The 20,585-nt window shown below is 36.7% G+C and overlaps 1 protein-coding gene across 3 annotated transcripts in view; it reads left to right on the top strand.

Moving 5' to 3' along the window:
- Positions 1-19,932, top strand: part of LOC131054721 (uncharacterized) — a 59,146-nt gene extending 39,214 nt beyond the window's left edge. The window contains exons 2-4 of one of the 3 annotated variants that reach the window (XM_059221261.1): positions 16,631-18,850; positions 18,946-19,020; positions 19,106-19,932. The gene's annotated coding sequence lies outside the window, so the exon portion shown is untranslated. Of the gene's footprint in view, positions 1-16,630; positions 19,021-19,105 lie in introns of all 3 variants that reach the window. The other 2 variants (XM_059221260.1, XM_057989300.2) reach the window with 2 other exon arrangements.
- The last annotated feature ends 653 nt before the right edge of the window (positions 19,933-20,585 follow it).

Here is a 20,585-nt window from a genome sequence, read left to right as displayed (position 1 = left end):
TAAGGCTTTACTATAAACATCCATGTAATCAACAACTGCTTCTTCTATAGCTCTTTGATCTTTATCATCAAAATTCTCATAATATACAGGCACATTCTTCAAGTTTCCATCCTTAAGTATTTCATCAATTATTTCTTTCTCAGTCATTGGGGGCACAACTTCATAATTACCTTCAATTTTGTTGGATTTCAGAGTTGCATCCAATTCCGACTTCTGTTTCTTGCTCGCTCTGGCTCTACCGGATGGCTCAGCTTCAACTCTTAGCTTCCTAGATGTCTGGGCTCCACCGGATTGAGGCTTCCTTACAACTCTTGCATATGTGGTTGTCTTCTTTACCTCTTTCACTGCTTCATCAGATTTAGTCTCTATATCTTTAGCAGTGGTTGTAGCATAATCTCTTTGTGACTTCTCTTTCTTCCTTTTCTCAACTCCATCGAATGACTTGGATTGAGGCTTGGGTGGAGGGATAGGCTTTTGGACACCGGAGATAGGTGCAGACTGGGATTGCCTTGGCTTTGATTGCATGGGAGGAGTGGAGACCAGTTTTGTCTTCTTAGGCTTTTCCATGTCCTCCTCCTTCAGTATATTCTTCTCCCTAGCCTTCTGCACAACTTCTTTAGATAGTCCCATTTGTTTAGCAAGCTCCTCGACTTCCTTCCTGACTTTCCTCTTCCTTGCCGGTTCAGTGAATTTCTTGTGCAAGCCAAGATCTTTCTCTTTGAATGTACCAAACCTTTCTTCTTTCTCATCAACCGGTTTAATCAACAAGTGTTGAGCATATGTTTCAAGTGTATTTGCATCCACCTCATACCCCATGGGAATGATCTAAATAGTTCTAGGCTCAACTACCCCCATATGAAATTGATCTTTATCAACCATAAAGCAGATGGTATTCTCATATTTTTCAACAATATCTTTTGGAATCCTTTCTCTTCTCTGCAACATTTCTTGGAATGATTTAAAGTAACCCCATAAAGCAGATTTATGTGCTACAATATCATCCAAACCCTGCAAACCTTCCTTGATTTGGACTGCCACCGGTTTGTCATAAGCCCATTGAACCTTTCATATTCTGAGATCTCAGTCAAGAAATAAAGTGCTATACAGAAAATCAAAGAACCAAATTTGAAAACATGTTCCTTGTTCCTTGTCTTGTTTTATCTTCTTCAGGTTGCTCATTAGCTCACTAAGAAGCACTCCACATAGATCATACCTTTTGTCCTCCTTAAGTATTTGATAAGTGGCAAATATAGCAGTGCTGGATACTGAATTCTGTCTGCTAGATTGGTACACCTTGTATCTTGTCACCATCGAAGAAAATCTTACATCATGCTCTATAATATTACTAATTCTCATTGACCAATTGTCATATTGGGATCTGGTAATGACTGTCATTGTTGTGTTCTATACTTTCCTTAGACCGAGGATCCCACCGGTTGCATTCAAACAGGTTACAGATTGAATGACTTGCTTCATGATCTTATGAGGTCTGTCCAACCATACAAACTCATCGTGGATTCGATTCAGGATATATCGGACCCATTCGGGTTCATTGAACACCAGAAGATGAATAAATTGAATAAAACCATTGTCTTGCATTGTCTTGAATTTGAGATTCAGATTCCCCATTCCATCCATCATGTGTTTACTGTAGAGAGATAACATATCTGCATTCCCAAGCTCTTTGATGTTACAGTGAATGTATGCCCTTATATCTTCATTATGTAGCACATCATACAGGATAGAGGAAAAAGAACCTTCTATATCATCTTCAACGAATTTGAATGGATGTCTTTTGTATATGGGCCTTGCTCTCTCAATAATTTCCACTACCAACGGGGTCGCAACACCAGATGCAAATGCCATTTCCAAATTAGGGTATGAAAAACACTTCAAGCATGAATAAATACCTTCTCAATTTCAATTGGATGCTAGGAATCTCTGATTGATTGCATCAATCTAGGTTATTGCTACACAATCTTGTTCCCCTTGCTCTTCTGCTCTTTTCTCTTCATTTGCAATGTGAAGAATGAATGATAGAAATGCCTTTTTATCCACTGAAAACCTAACTTTAAGTTGTAATAAATGCACAACCCTAAAAGCTTCTGGATACCCTGCATCTTCAAGAATTCATCATTGTATAATTAGATAGGAATGTAATCTTCCAGATATCAACTGCACAACTAATCTCCATCATCTGCAACCATCCTCTACCGGTTACAGATCTCCAAGAGGGGGTTTTAAGGATCTACATTAAAAGCTTCCCCCTAAGGTCGAATGCCTTAGTTACTGAATGAAGTTCCAACACCCGAATCAGGTGTGGAGCCATTTTGAACATTTGAATCTCTCTTCTTAACCCATATCTTCTTATGCTGCTCTTTGATCTCTTCAACCTTTGCCTTACCTTTCTCATCTGATCTATTCTTGTCTATCAGAGCATTCTTGCTTCTGCAATATTTTTCAATGTGACCAAAATTGTTGCATGCATGACAAACAACATTTCTCTACACAGGCCTAAAGTTCATCTAATTTGGTCTCATCCTGCATTGGTTAGAAATATGCCCAAACATTCCACAAGAATAGCATCTCTTACTCTGGAAATTATTCATCATTGTTCTGCACATGTTTGACTTATGACCAAAGTTGTTGCATATGAAACATTGACCGGTAAAGGTAGGACCATTATTCATCATTCCATTATTCATCTTATTTCTGCATTGACTTGCCATACGACCAAATTTTCCACAAACAAAACATTTACCACTGAATTTATAGGCATTAGGCTATCTTATCAAAGGTTTCTTGTTCTTCTAATGATTGCTTTGTCCAGAACCGGAGGATTCTCCTTTCTTAAATCCAAGTCCTCGCATGTCTTTCCCATGTCTCTGACTTTCCAGCATCTCATCTAACCGAGCTAAGCTAGCTTTGAATTTTTCTTTGTACTCATTAGCAGTAGAAAGCTCATCTCTCAGAATTATGATCTATCTTTTAAGTTCTTGTCCATCATTCTTGCATTGCACCAATTCAAGTTTCAATTGATCATTCTCATAGTTCAATCTGCAACATTCATCAAATCTGTCCTTCAATAACTGAGTCATATTTTCTTCACTCTTCTTACAATCTTCAATCTCCTTTATCAACTTCATCACAATAGATTGCATCTCATTCTTCAGAGCTACATTATCTCTAGCAAGCTTCACACATCCATCTGTCTTGTCTTGTATAGGTTAATTGTAAACACTTTGTTCTTCTTCCTCCTTTAGTTTGTCCATCAATTCCTTTCTCTTCTCTCTAGATGTACTCACTTTTTCTTTTAGAGTTTCAATGAAATTTTCAACTACTTCCAAACTTTTCCTCGGGCTACTCTTTTCTTTCATTGCTGCATCAAGATCTTCAAGTGCCATAATAAGATGCTTCCGCAAATAGGAGTCCATTGATTCAATCTTCTGAATCTTCCTCAAGTTGTTAGGATTCTTCCGAAGAACTAAGCTCTGATACCAATTGTTGGAATCAATGAACACTAAGAGGGGGGATCAATGTTTTGTAATTTTCAAAGTTATTAACTTGACTCTTAAACCACTGGATGCATAAGAGTGAAAGTGAAATGCAGAAACATAAAGGAATCAACCACACAACCATAACACCAATATTTTTAAGTGGAAACCCGGAAAGGGAAAAAACACAGTGGGATTTTAACCCACAATATTATTATACTATGGCCAGAAGTATGATAATATTACTTAAGGGGAATGCACTTGCATTCAGGCACACTGCTTAGAGCTCACTGGTCAAATACAAAAGGGCTACAACCCGGAGGAAGGCTCACTGCCTTACATGTTAATACAATTAATTACAATAATGATTGAACTGAGGTAGAGCATCCACATATGCAAAAAAGTAGTTCCGGTTAAGCTCAGATTATCGTTTGCAACTGATCTATCTCGTTGCTTTGTTTTCTTATACTAACATACACCGAGGCACCTAAATCTTCAATCACATTCACCAAAATTCGAAAATTTTCTCATACAAACTTCCTTCACTTATCAAACACACCAAAATGTTCACCCATATCGATCTTATATTTCCGCACCAACACAAAGAATCATTTACCATGTTGGCTTCCAAAAACTGCATAACACACAACCTGAAACATGTATCACAAAGTTGGCTCAATCCGTTCACAAATTTTAATGCGGACCAAAACACGAAGATAATAAGCTTCCCATAAGTCGGCCCAATCACCTCAAACACGAAACTGATCACCAAAATCAACCCAACAATTCTGCATCACACGTTACACCAAATTGGCTATGCTCTAATTGAATTATTGGATACTGGACCTTCGATCTTGCTCACAAATCAATACCGGATATATCAGGATCACGAAACAATCTGCCTCGAACCTTGAATCAACTGCCTTTATCACCGCAACCAAAATTATCCAATCAAAATCAAGATATGCACATTCCATTGGTTACTATGTTTCACCTTCCAGACTTATGCCTCATGAACAATATGACTTCCGGTAAACCAAATCTATGTACACCGGATGTGATTTTCAAACTAAGTTGCCATCAATGACAATCCCTAAGCATCTTACATTCATCAATCTTCACCGGAACAATGTCTCTTGCCAACAACTCTACTTTTTTTTTTCAGAATTCTTCCTCACTAGGAGTTTCCCATGTTAGTCCCAACCGGTGCTGAGAGGGGAGGGGTGAATCAACACTTTACCAGTTTTACAAAATTAAAACCTTTTAACTCAAGACTACACTAACTTAATATTCATCAATATAAACAGTTATTGCAGAAGAACATGCATGCATGAAAAGATACATAGTAACACCAAGATTTATCTCATGGAAACCCAAATGGGAGAAACCACGGTGTGAGTAGAAACTCATAAAATTTGCACTCTTTTGGACTATGCCCGGTGAGGAGCCATCCCTGTTAAGAGATTACAAAGACACTGTTAAGTGCCACCTGGTTAAGGGATTTTGTTTAAGGCTTGTTAGTGCCTTTACCCTGTTAGATTTTACAATGGGACCTGTTAAAGTCCACCCAGTTAAGGTATTTTGAGTTACGATGGTTAAAAAGCAACAGAAAGTTGATCTGCTGGAATAGCTACTAATAGCTTGATCATATCACAATGAAAATCATACTCTATCTCCACCGGTTGTGTCTGCTTTGCATTCCACTGGTCCTTTGCTCATACCCTCAGCTCTGCACTCCGTCGGTCTACTTCACACACACTCTACTATGCTAAATCATTTATCACTTCATCACTCTTCACTCTGCACTTTGGATCGCCTCTCACAGGATTTGCACTTTGCAAATTTTACGATCAAGAATATTTTGAATGAATTCAAAATACTTTATACATTCTTTGTCGTCACCTTTAGGTGTTTCCTTAATTAATGCAATCACAGATTTCGGTAGATTTAGAACTTAAATCTTCTTGCTCTTGCTCTGCACGCCCTACAACAATTCTACCAACTACTCAACCAATTCTACCACCGCATCCCCCCAAAATAGTGACTTTTGGGTCACGTTTAGTCTTTTAAATGTGAACAAGAAAATCCGCAAATAATCATGGCTTAACTGCATGATAACTGAAGTTGACTTCACCAACCTTTAGTTGGATGTTGCTACAAGATCACCAACTCACCTTTTGCCATCGCAATTGTGTAACCGATCACCGCTCTGAGATTTACGGTGTCCACCTATCTTCCTTCTGCTTCATCGATGTATCGATATACCACTGCGCATTACTAGTTCATCCTTTGATGCCAGTTTACAGAGCTTCCATCAAACCTCTTCTCCAGTTTGCTAATGAGGTTTCAGTTTGCATACAACCTCAAGCCTTCTTGCCTAAGTCACCTTCTATGACTTCATCATCATCAAAATGACCAACTTGAAGATCTGACCTCAACACCGATCTTCTTGAGTGACAGACCGGTTAGCTTAGTTTGTCTTCCCTTGAGCTGATTGAACCTTGATTATCTATCTCTTATGTTGTTTCCATTTTGTTTACAAGTCATCACCTTTGCTACTGAGACACACCACTCCACTGGTCAATGTTAGACATCAATGACAAATCTCAGCAAGAATACCGGTTCTCTGGATTAACCGGTTTTGTCAATGCCAACAATCTCCCCCTTTGGCATTGATGGAAACACTTCAGAATCTGTCTTATCAGTTGCTCCTGCATATACTTTCTTCATTTCTTTCTTTATTTCTGCACCGGTCATTACTTCTGCTCTGAGTAATGAATATCTCCCCCTAACACTGGCAATACTGTGTTTCAACAACTTCGGCTCAATCACTACTTACCAATGCTCAAACACTATGAACATATCTCCCCCTTTGACAACAATGCTAAAGATGTATTTCAGTACACTTACAAGACTGCTCTCCCTAACCAGAGTAGTCCACACTTATCAATCTAGTCTTAGAGTTTTTTCATAAAGAAATCATACCAGATTGATATAGAGCCCTTTTTACTTACTTTAATGCAGGTAGGGGTATCACCCCTAGCTTACCTCTGAGGTATTCAAAGGTGTCCTTCTATAGTGGCTTGGTGAAGTTATCAACCACCTGTTCTTTTGTTGGTATATACTCCAACCTCACTTCCTTGTCTTGAACTTGTTCCCTGAGGTAGTGGTATTTGATAGCTATATGCTTTGTCTTGGAATGCATCACTGGATTCTTGGATATGTCGATAGCACTGGTGTTGTCACAGTGAATCACCATCAGTTCAGTCACCTTTTCTTGGATACCTTCCAATAATTGCTTGATCCATACTATCTATGTACAGTTGATTGCAACAGCCACATACTCAGCCTCAGCTGTGGATTGAGAGATGCAATTTTTTTTCTTGCTTTTTCGTGACACAATCCTGTCTCCAAGAAAGAATGCACCTCCACTAGTGCTTTTTTTGTCATCAATGTTCCCTGCCCAATCTGAATCAATGAAGACACTTAAGCTGAAATCTCCCTTATGTGGATACCAAAGACCATACTCATAAGTCCCCTTAAGGTATCTAAATATTCTCTTCACTGCCACCATATGAGTCTCTTTCGGATTTGCAGAAAATACAGCAACCAAGCCAACAACTTGTGCTATATCCGGTCTACTGTGTACTGCATATTGCAACTTACTGATCATGGATCGATAAAGTGTCTCATTCAGTTCATGAGCCTCATCATTTTTGGAGAGCTTGCAACCTGTAACCATTGGAGTTCCAACAGGTTTGCAATCTTCCATTCCAAAAGTATTCAAAATTTCCCTTATGTACTTGGTTTGGCTAATGAATATGCCATTCTTTAGTTGAGATAATTGCAAGCCAATGAAGAATTATCTCACCGATCATGGACATTTCAAATTCTTGCTTCATTTGTTCTGCAAAACCTCTGCTCATCTCATCATCTCCTCCAAAGATGATATCATCTACAAAGATTTCAGCAATCGGATGTTTTCTTTGTTCTCTGGTCTTTAGATATAGGTTACTGCTATCACTGGTTCTCTTGAACCCTATGCTTAATAGATATGAGTGCAACCTCTCATACCAAGCTCTTGGTGGTTTTTTTAACCCATATAGAGCCTTCTTCAGCCTGCATACCATATCTCTTCCATTTTCTGATGCAAACCCTTTCAGTTGCTCTATGTATACTTCTTCCTCTAAAACACCGTTCAAGAATGCCGATTTGACATCCATTTGATAAACTTTGAATTTCTTGTAAGCAGCATAGGCAAGAAAAATTCTTACCCCTTCCAGCCTGGCCACCAGTGCAAAGGTTTCTCCATAATCCAAACCTTCTTCCTGAGCATAGCCTTTGCAGACTAGCCTTGCTTTGTTTCTTACTATTTGACCGGTTTCATCCATTTTGTTTCTAAACACCCATTTGGTGCCTATCACATTTTTGTTTTTCGGTCTGGGCACTAGAGTCCAAGTTTCATTTTTCTCAATTTGCTCCAGTTCCTCCTCCATGGCTTTGATCCAGTCTTCATTTTTTAGAGCCTCCTTTGTTGTTTCGGGCTCAATTTTGGAGAGAAGACATGCATTCTCTCTTGCTCTTCTTCTAGTCAATACTCCTGCATTTTTGTCACCAATGATATTTTCAACATAGTGATTGTTTCTGACATACCTTGCTAATACCGGTTCATTTCTTGGAGCTTCTTCTACTGGTTGTGCAGTTTCTACTTCACATGCTTCCTCATTTGCCACTACAACGAGATTTTGTTCAGCAGGTTTGACTGGTACAGTGTACTCAGATCCTTAATAATCCTCTGGTTCACTCTTGCTATCATGTTCATTTTTCTCAGAGAATTCATCTACTCTAACATTGACACTCTCCACAATCTTACCGATCCTTTTGTTCAAACACCAATATGCTTTACTCTTTGTGGAGTAACCTAAGAAGGTTCCTTCATCACTCTTGGGATCAAACTTTCCAGAGTACTCATCTCTCTTTATATAGCACCTGCTTCCAAATACCTTGAAATAACTCACATTGGGTTAATATCCACACCATAATTCATAGGGAGTTTTATTTGCCCCTTTCTTCAGCTGTATCCAGTTCAAGGTATACATAGTAGTGCTTACTGCTTCTCTCCAGAAGATATGTGGAATATCCTTCTGTATCATCAGAGTCCTCGCACAATCAATCAAAGTTCTATTCCTTCTTTCAGCAAACCCATTTTGCTGAGGTGTTTTGGGTGCAGACATCTGTCTCATAATCCCCTGTTCTTCACAGTAGTTCATGAACTCTTGAGAGGTGAACTCTCCTCCTCTATTTGATCTCAGACATTTCAGATTCTTACTGGTTCCTCTCTCTACTCGACCCTTGAAGACTTTAAACATGTGAAAGGCTTGAGATTTTTCTTTCAAGAATACAACCCACATCATTCTTGAGAAGTCATCTACAAACAACATGAAATACCGGTCTCCATAGAAACTCTTGGTCCTCATAGGACCACACAAAATTGTATGAATTAAGTCCAGCACATTCTCAGATGAATAAGCTTTGCTGCTGAAACTTGACCCGACTAACTTTCCTAGTTGGCATTCTTTACACATAGTATTTTCAGGTTTCATAATATCAGGTATACTTCTGACAGACTTCATTTTACTGACTTTTGCTATGCTATCAAAGTTAACGTGACACAATCTTTTGTGTCACAACCAACTGTCTTCTACCTTTGCCATTAGACAACTACCTACGGTGGTGTCTAGGTGAAACAGATTACCTCTAGATTGTTTACCGGTAGCAATTAGATTTCCTGATTTGTCATTTATTTTGCATATTCCTTCATTGAATTGTAACTAGTAACCCTTATTGTTAAGTTGTGCAACACTTAACAGACTATATTTTAGCCCTTCTACCCAATAAACATCCTCACAATTTGTTTTATCATTTAGGGCTATAGATCCCTTACCTTTTATTGCACAAGGAGCATCATTTCCGAATCTCACCGTTCCTCCATTGCAGTCCTCCATGCCGAGGAATTTGTTTCTGTCACCGGTCATATGGTGAGTGCGACCACTATCAATTACCCAGTCTCCACACCGGCTTGAACTAGAGATTAGTGCCATGTCACTTTCCTCTGTGTTATCTTCCTTTACCACTACAAATGCAATTCCATCTCCATCAGATCCTTCTGATTCTTCATCGGTAACTCCTTCTGCAAGATAGCACTCCTTCTTGCTCTTGTCCTTGTAGCTTCTAAAATTATCCTTCCTATCTCTATCATTGTTAGGACATCTAGATGCAATATGACCTATCTTATTACAAGAGAAGCACTTCAAGGGAAGTTTACCTTTATACTTTCCTTTTCCTCTTGGTAATCTTCTTGCCAATAGAGCTTCAATCTCATCTTGTTCTTATTCTTCAGATAACAGGTTGTCACTTTCATGAGAATGACCGGTTCTTGTAGTAGAATTGTTTCCAGTTTCTTTTCTTCTTCTTGTTGGTGCATATATCATGGAAGCTTTGAAGGCAACATCAATCTTTGGTACACTATTATCATAGTTGCTCAGTTTAAAGGCAACCAACTTACCGATTAGTGAGTCAAGTGAAACACTAGCTGTTCCCAAGGATTTGAGTTCCTGAATTGTAGAAACCCTTATGGCATATTGTGGTAGCAAGGTTCTCAAGATTTTACTAACCACGTCATCTTCTTCAAGGTTTCCTCCAGCACTTCTGATGGAGTTTACTACATCCTTTATTCTTTTACTATATTGTTCTATATTTTCTCCTTCTTGCATCCTCATCTCATCATATTTTCCTCTCAAGCTATCCACTTTAGCCTTTTAAACATGAGGATCTCCTCCATAGACAATCTTCAACTTATTTCACATCTGATAGGCTGTTTTCAGATCTTGAACCTCAGCATACTCATTATCAGATAGACTGCTAGCAATTAGATCCATAGTAGCAGTGTTGTCTTGCCTTTCTTTGATCTGATCTGCAGTGAGAACCCATGTAGGTTCATTGTACTCTATAATTACATGATTCCAGTATTGATCTCCTAGGGTTCTTAGGTAGAGCTTCATTCTACCACACCATAAGGTGTAATTCTCCTTAGAGAACTTAGGACCCTCCTTTCGCATCATCTTGGATCTTTCCTTAAGCTGCTAGGCTCTTCTGAATCTAAGGACCAAAACTCTGATACCAATTGTTAGTCCCAACCGGTGCTGAGAGGAGAGGGGTGAATCAACACTTTACCAGTTTTACAAAATTAAAACCTTTTAACTCAAGACTGCACTAACTTAATATTCATCAATATAAATAGTTATTGCAGAAGAACATGCATACATGAAAAGATACATAGTAACACCAAGATTTATCTCGTGGAAACCCAAATGGGAGAAAACCACGGTGTGAGTAGAAACTCACAAAATTTGCACTCTTCTAGAGTATGCTCGGTGAGGAGACATCCCTATTAGGAGATTACAAAGACACTGTTAAGTGACACCCGGTTAAGGGATTTTGTTTAAGGCCTATTAGTGCCTTTACCCTGTTAGAGATAGCCTTGTTAAAGACTTAGGATCATCAATTAAGATGACAACCACGTAAGGGATTTTACAATGGGACCTGTTAAAGTCCACTTGGTTAAGGGATTTTGAGTTACAATGGTTAGAAAGCAACAAGAAGTTGATTTGCTAGAATAGCTACTGATAGCTTGATCAGATCACAATGAAAATCATACTTTGTTTCCACCGGTTGTGTTTGCTCTGCACTCCACCGGTCCTCTGCTCATACCCTCGGCTCTACACTCTACCGGTCTACTTCACACACACTCTGCTCTGCTAAATCATTTAGCACTTCCTCACTCTTCACTTTGCACTTCAGATCGCCTCTCACAAGATTTCCTCTTTGCAAATTTTACGATCAAGAATATTTTGAATGAACTCAAAATACTTTATACATTCTTTGTCGTCACCTTTAGGTGTTTCCTTAATTAATGCAATCATAGATTTTGGTAGATTTAGAATTCTAATCTTCCCGCTCTTGCTCTGTACACCCTGCAACAATTCTGCCAACTACTCAACCAATTCTGCCACCGCATCCCCCAAAAATAGTGACTTCTGGGTCATGTTTAGTCTTTTAAATGTGAACCAAAAAATCCACAAATAATCATGGCTTAACTGCATGATAACTGAAGTTGAATTCACCAACCTTTAGTTGGACGTTGCTACAAGCTCACCAACTCACCTTTTGCCATCACAATTGTGTAACTGATCACTGCTTCGAGATTTACAGTGTCCACCTATCTTCCTTCTGCTTTACCGATGTACCGGTATACCACTACGCTCTTCATTATCGGTTCATCCTTTGATGCCAGTTTACAGAGCTTCCATCAAGCCTTTTCTCCTATTTTCTAATGAGGTTCCGGTTTTCATACAACCTCAAGCCTTCTTGCCTAAGTCACCTTCTGTGACTTCATCATCATCAGAATGACCAACCTGAAGATCTGACCTCAACACCGATCTTCTTGAGTGAGAGACTGGTTAGCTTAGTCTGTCTTCCCTTGAGCTAATTGAACCTTGATTAGCTATCTCTTATGCTATTTCCATGTTGTTTACAAGTCATCACCTTTGCTACTGAGATACACCACTCCACCGGTACCACTCCACCGGTTAATGTTAGACATCAATGACAAATCTCAACAAGTATACCGGTTCTCTGGATTAACTGGTTTTGTCAATGCCAACATCTCAGTCACTACAGCATCTAAATCCAGTGGGACCTTCTTCAGTCATTTCAATTTCTTCTCCAATTTGAAGCTCTCTGTCTTCTGATTGAAACCAAAATAATATTGGTTTTGAAAACGCAACACATAAATCTGAGGTCTCGCAGGTTAGCGTTGGGCTTTTCACAAAGGGCACGACTTAAACCCCACACACTAAGCTTTGACCGCTTATTGTGTCGTCACATGGGGTCCACCCAACTCACCTCCCTCCGTCCCCATACTTCTTTCGTATTTGTTCTTTTTCGTTCTCCGTTACCACCCTTGTTTCTGTTCCCGTTTTTTTTCCAGCTACCATTTGTAAGCTTTAACTATCAACTACCCTTGGAAAGTTTTAATTAGCTCCCATTCCCACGCTGTATCCAAATTCTGCAAACAATTTGGGGTATCATCGATAAAAACCCTTTCCTCTGTCTGTGCCTGCAGTTCAATTCTTCTGTATATCAGCTAGAGTCTCGTTGTAAAAGGTGTGTAATTCTTTTGACAATTTAAAAAATGTCCATGTTTTCAATTTTATAAATTGTTTGTTGCATTATTATTGATTGTTTCATTATGGTTTCACTTTTAAACTAGCAAAACAAAGGTAGACGCTATTTCTCCTCTATATGCTTGCCATTTTTCAGAGGGCTATGTACAATCTCTTTGCTGATAAATACCTGAGACAAAGCCTTCCTCAATGGAGTTAATATGCAAGTTGTTTTTTTCATTGGTCCATAATGATTTCGATAATGTGGGATCCTCCAGCAACTATAAAAACATACACACTGTTAATATAATTAATTGAACAGTAATCTATGAGAACTCATTAGGCAAACTTAATGTCCACATTAAATTTATTATTCATAACACAAAACAAATAAATTTATAATTTGTACTGCCTCTGTTTTAGCCCTTCTTCTTGTCCATAATTAATCTTTATTCTCTGTTGGCAAACCCATTTCATGTTCCTAATCTGCAATGCCTGTTCAAAAAGCATGAACAACCTATCAAACTACTGAAATAAAACAAAGCAAGTGTAATTTAGCATGGCAATTTCTTTAACTTCACCTCTCCTCTGTTCCACAACATCTTGTAAATTTGGTTGATTGCTTTATTTATAATTAATATACCTTTCCAAGCTACCATTGCCTCAAAATTGTTCATGATGGAGTATATGTGATCATATAAGCTGCAGTGAATTCATTGACTCATGATCGAATTACAGGTATAAAGGAGGCAACACTAAAAGAGGAACACTGAGCTGAAAATGGTATTTTTTATTGAGTTGATGAGGCCAGAGACTAATTCTCTGTTCATAGAACAAGCCCTCAAAACATTTTGAATTTCAAATCATTCTCTCCATTTCATGCAATTCTCCTCTATTTATGGTTGAAATCTGATTTATCCTTTAGTGCTGCCATACACTGGTTTTCTTGCCCAGCTCATCTATACCTTCTTCCTTCTCTTACTCTGTTCATGTACTTCCAATTGAAAGGACATTCAAATTGTTCATTAATTTACCAATCCCGCTCTTTAAATATTTTTGTTTTTATCTACACACCAATGTGACACCAAGTCATTTGTTTCTTCTTATAATTTACTACACATTTTTATCACATTCTTCCATCATGCCTTGTGTAAGGGGTCCTAAAAATCTATCTCTAATGACACTAAATAGTCCAGTTTAACCCTTATTGCATGTATGGATTTTACAATACATACATAGAATGAAGCAATGATCCCCGCAGCATACCCACGCTGGAGTTTAACAATAGCATTGAAGAAGCCATACATGTAAGCCTCTTTTGATTTGAATTCACTACATGCAATCCCCATTATTTCATTCCATTCAACTCAATTCAAATTAAAGCTTTCATTCCATTCAACTCAATTCAAATTAAAGCTGCCAACCCCCAAAAGAGGAAAGAATTGCAATACTAATGTTGCCTTAACGGATGACCTATCTATCTGATTGTAACCAAGTAAGTATCTTCTGAAACATTTTGGTAAACTCCCCACAGATTGGCATACCCTTCAGAAAACTTGGAAACTCTTAAATATTTGAGCAGGGGCACTATTGGCTCTTGAAGAGCACCATCAATGTCACCACCACCACCTACAACTGGATTGTAATGATCTATCATTTTTAGCAATAAAATGTAGTTCAGAGTGTTCTTGGCTTGCTGACATGTTTGCAGATCCATTAGTGTTGTGTATTTACGCTCATAGAAAATGATGGGCAAGATAATCAATTAGATTATTAAAGAACAAGTTGCCATTAATTTTGTGTCTAAGGAAAGCTAGTAAATGGAATGAAAATTGACAATTGAACTGCAAACTATTTCTGTTTTTCTGAGTTAAGCCTTGTTTGTATTTCAAGGGCAATCATTTAAAGTCAAGTGAGTATTAAGGGAGGACTCATGTTTTTCTTCCTCTCAATTGATACCCATGTCAAAATCTGTAAAGAGAAGAAGACAACACGTACAAACTTTTAACTTAAACAAGATCCCAGCCAAAAAAATATTTTTGTAAACCAGCTTTGTTTTACAAGTTCAATTCATGTTTTTCAATGTTATCACACTCATTCTCATACACCCACAACCCAATCCCTAATCAATCTAATATCAGTTGATGAAGTCAAGGCTAGGAAGCCAACTCAGTGGTGGCATTTCTCTTTTATCAAGTTTTAATCGCATTTCTAATAATCTAATAAGGTCAAATTTGAATACTCTTTTAAGGAGATTCTACATAAAATGTGGGCATTGAAATGAGATCTTTATATCATGATTTTGTATTAATCTAGATATTCTTATTTATTAAATTTTTATGTGTTATGAAATCTTTTTGAAGATTATAATTTATGGATTCAAAATATTAAAAATAAAATGTTTATAATAATGTTCAAATTTGTTCATTTTGGAATATAATTTATAGATTCAAATCATAGAATATAAAGTGTCAATTTCATTACAACTAGATCACAAGATTACATCATTCTTTATAGAGAAATTTGGGTAATATTTTCACTTACAAAATTGATCACTAATAGATTGCAACACTCGCAAAAATACTCAAAATATAAACAGTCTTATGGAACATTGACATTACACAATTTGCAATTAGATAATGAAACTAGCTTTTGCAAAACTCATAAGATTATATCATTATTTATGAAAAAAATTGGACAATATTTTTATTTACATATTTGATCTCTAATAGATTACAACACTTATAACAATACTCAAAATATAAACCTCAACCTATGAAACATTGACATTACATAATACAATTAGATAATCTTCAACCAACATCCTCAAAACTCTATCCTTGAGCTACCAACCTACAAAAAATCTCTACAAACGCATCAATACCCTGCCTTTAAACTATAGAAAATCCATTACAAAGTCAACCCAAATTCATTTTGTATTCCTCATTTTACAAGGTCAAATTATAACACCTAGCTTCTATTCAATAGTTATTATTCCTCAGTTGTTAATAAATCAAGCCAATGATTCAAATTATAACTCCTCCAAAATATAGCACCTTTCAACAAGGGTTATTGCAAGTCAAAAATTTAAAGGGTATGTGTGCACAATCGGGGACCAACAAATCGTCAAACATTCAAAATTCTTCAAAACATGTTTCCATTCTTGAAAATGTAATGTGTGCATATCATAATACACATGCTATGTTCAAACACATTATCCATAATGTGTGCATATCCTAAGGCTCATGTTATAGCTCATATACACATTTTCCATAATGTGATCACATTATAACACATATATGTTTTAGTTTTAACCAATCAATTTCTACACATAAGCTTAGAACAAATTTGAATTTACCAACCCTAAAATTTGGTCATTTAATTTAGGTTCAACAAATGTATGTTTCACAAAATACATGCAAAAATTAAATAAGTTTCAAGTGTGATCTCTATCAACCCATATCCTAACCCCTAGTTTCTTGTGCCCACCCCTTCAAGTAGTTGTGCTTACACTATTTTAAGAATCCTTAAAAGATTATTTTGAACAAGTCTATATTTTTTTCTCAATCCATGATAGCTGCAAGTTAATGCTTCTAGTTTTGATTGTGTATAATTTTTTTGCATCAAAACCAAAAGAATTAACTAAAAGTCTAATTATTATTCATATGTCAAAATTTTCATTCAAATGAAAGAAAAATAATTTTATGTTGTTACTAAAGTTTAAATTATTCATGCATCTACATTTGATATCCTTGAGATTTTTACTTATAATTTTGACAATATGCGCAATTGCAATAAATAAATATAGCATGCTTTGAATGGCTATCAAATGTGTCTACAATATCTACCAAGTGTGTTATACCATGTGTGGACATTTTCTAACCAAATTCTAACATTTTTATTGTCTACTAGATGGATGTTGATTGGTTTTGCATCATGGACGAAGCAGTTCAACACCCATGTAGTGGAAAATGTTCCTACAAAGATCTTTCATGGAAGAAGTACGTCCTTAAAGGCTCAACATTATTTTCAGCTTGGATTGAGGCTCATAGACTAGAAGATTTTATCGAGGGAGAAAGTTCAAGGGACTCATGCCCAACTTGCTTTCACATAAGTCATTCGAGGAAACTCCCTCTTTGTTCTGATACAAAAAATAGGATTAATAGTTATTTGGAATACATGTAAGAGTAATATGCTAACTAAAAAATTTTATACTTGCAATTGTGAAGTGAAAGAGTGTCCATAATCATTTTTTAACTATAAGTATTAACAATATGAAGTTGTTTATGATTTCCACAAGTATTGATGCACATATGGACCAAAGGACTACAAGGAAAAAGATGCAACACCTTTTGATCCTTCATCAGTTCCCAAATCAGGGAAAGGTAGTAGACCTGGTCACAAACATACATAATGTGGTTGTACTTGTCATTTTAGCACATGAATCATGGTTCATAAGCCAAACCATGTGTTGATATGGTACCACTAGTTTCAACATGTTAACAAGGAAGGCATACCTTGTCATGATCAAATGAACAATGAGTTTTGGGGAATGAGGTCCTTCTTTGCACCATATATAAGTAAGCAATTGCATCAATGGGTGGAGTCATTGTTATTGCTCGGCATGCCCGCATATGTAGTGCATAAAAAATATAAGCAAATGGTGCATGAGAAGATGCCTATATTTGAGGGTCAATCTTCTAGGGACGATTTTCTTACAATGGATGATATTGCAAACATTGATCGCAAAATTAAGACATTAAGATGCATGTTCCATAGTAGTGATTCTCTTTCAGTGCAACAATGGGTTCCAGCAAACACTGACAAGTGGTTTGCATATCAGGAGTATAGTGCCATTGTTGATGGAGATGGAGAAGTCCCATTTGTACTAGGGATTCAATTGCCAGAGCAGCCACCACAACATATTGGCCATGGATTCTACATTTGGTACGAATGCCATGAAGGTATGTTGTGTATTCGTTGGTAGAGTTCAATTAAAAATATTTTTACTTAAAATAATATATAGTATTGATACATCATACCCTATGTCTTATGATAGTTTCAATTGTATGCAATGATTGCATTCGACTCGAAGCATATGGGGGCGCCAGTGGCATGGGTCATTATGTCTAGGTCTTGTGCACATGATATTGCATATTGGATGTGCATTCTTCTCCAATGGCTTCACATGAAGAATATTGATTGGAAACTAAATGCATTCATGGTGGATGATGTAGGTGTTGAAATCAAAGCTATCGGGTACTTTTTATTTGTCATTCAACCCTTTTAAGTTTTGTAAATATTTTAACACATCCCCTAAAATAAAATACTAAGTAAAATTATTCATGATGCAAAGAAGTGTTTCAGTGTGATGTATATCTATGCTCTTGTCATGTTAGACGAGCATGGCTGAAGAACTTGGTTGCAAAGGTCAAAGATAATGCAATTAGATGAGAGATGTTTGACAGACTTGGATTTATTATGCATCATTCAGTAGATGAGGATTTTGCAAGGAATGCAATTCACATGTTTATTGAAGACTTTAAAGATACACAACCCTCATTCATTGAATATTTTAAGGGACGATGATCTAATAGATTGAGTATGTGGGCTAGATGTTTCCATACACTAAAGCATGCAAGATAGGAGACAAATGGTGCCATAGAGTCCTACCATTCACTCCTAAAGAGACGATTCTTTCGAGCGTGCGACAAATCGTCATGTTGATTGGTTGATACATCAGCTAACAACACATGTTTATGTCTATTATTGGTGGGTGCAAGTTAGCAAGAAACATGATTTTTATAGGAACTTTGATATTGGGTTCGGGCCTTGAAAATTCCAGATGACCATGTTACATTCAATGACACTAATGATCACATAGCATGGGTGACAAGTGAAAACAATCCTAATTTTTGATATGAGGTGTATAGCTCCTCACCTGATCTATCTATGTGTTCGTGCAACTTTTCAATACAAGGATACATGCGCAAGCATGTGATGAAGGTGAACTTGATGAGGGAGAGACAAAGACAACATCTATCCAACAACTTGAATGTAGACCTTGATAATCTTGCTACTACAATTGATTCTATAGAAGAAGGATTCCCCAACAATGTCTCTGATCATTTGGTACTTGACAAACATTATTTTTTAATTTTATTGCTATACCATTCTTTGCAAACTATGTGTTTAAATGGTTTGAATGTGCTGCAATGTCAATGTAGGTAATCAATTATTCTGATGGGATTATAGATAATGAAAATAGTCAACTCTTGGAGGATTATTCTATGCATGCACAGGTGAATTTATAATCACATTTATATTATTCCAATTCTTGTTAATTTGATTGTACAATTTCTGAAATATGTCTTCTTTTTTTTGTAGACCATTGACAATAGAGATGAACATGCAATGAAGGAAATGAAATTGCACGTAACACACAAGTTGCACAACTTGCAGGGAATTTTGACTCATGCAACTGATTTGGCAACATTTACTTTCATTGATAAGCATTTAGAGGACTTGTCAAACAAGGTCAAGAGCAAACACATCTCATCCCAACTTGGATTAGACCATCCAAGTGCACATCCATTTCACCCTGTACAAGATGGATTTGGTCATACTGTTCGTCGGCAAAGAGACTTGATTGAGTGCATGAATATGAGGAGAAGGCCAAGTATCTCCAATAGAACACTTATGTTTCCACCAATGCCATGAAATCGCAAGCGTCAAAATTGGTTTGATGAACTTGATAAGGAAGATGAATGCGAAAAGGACCAAATTTTGTACGATGAAGATAATTTTGAGATGGCTGATAACACAGTTTGAAATTGTCCAAGATGCTATTGCAATCACACGAAGTTTACTTGATAAAAAATAAGAGAGTGTCATCACATTTTTTTGGTACTATAAGCAGTTTTAAGACATTGAATGCTATAATGTGATTTTGGATGTAAGAACATAATTGGAATGTTGTTCTAAGCTTCTAGATGCCTGGCTCAGTATGTGCAGCCCCTTGTGAACATACATGATTTGGTACTACATGATAAAATATAGGAGAGTGTCATCACATTTTTTTGGTACTACAAGCAGTTTTAAGACATTGAATGCTATAATGTGATTTTGGATGTAAGAACATAATTGGAATGTTGTTCTAAGCTTCTAGATGCCTGGCTCAGTATGTGCAGCCCTTTGTGAACATACATGATTTGGAAAATAGCAGTGTTGAATACAAAGTTGGCTGCATGTATACATAGATGTCTTAAAAGCAAATATGGAAATCTAATCTTGATATCTAAATATATATTGTGGACAATAATACATGATGATTATAATTTACATTACCATCTTTTTATAAAAAATATTTTTATGCTTCACATACATTGCATATCCTTCCATATTTTTGGAAGCATGTCTACTTAGGTAATTACAAAGACAACATTTGATAGAAATCTTCCATCACTGATCTGTAATATGTGACAAAAATCTCTCTTCAACAATGCTTTGATGGATGTCCGCACCCTGTTCCACCTGCCAGTTGCATTTCCTTGGAAGTTTGAATAGCTGTTTTGATAAATCAATTTTGTGCATATCTTGTAATCATGGAAAAGGTAGTGAGGATGCTAGAAAAAGCTATGAAATGTGGCTTTCCACCTGCCAATTGCATTTGCTTGATAGTTTCAGACAACCTTTTTAATAATTTATTTTGTTGTGCATTTCCTTCAACCATGGAATTCCAGGAAAACATCTCTTTGAGGCATTCTATCAAACAGTTCATATGCTTGGTCTATTGTTCCATATTTTGCATACATGTCTACCAAAACATGTTCTACTCTTCTATATTTTGCATACATATTTACCAAAA

This window comes from Cryptomeria japonica, chromosome 5, assembly GCF_030272615.1.
Source record: "Cryptomeria japonica chromosome 5, Sugi_1.0, whole genome shotgun sequence".
NCBI lineage: Eukaryota > Viridiplantae > Streptophyta > Pinopsida > Cupressales > Cupressaceae > Cryptomeria > Cryptomeria japonica.
Note: the sequence above shows the minus strand (reverse complement) of the source record. Positions and strands in the feature narration are given on the sequence as shown.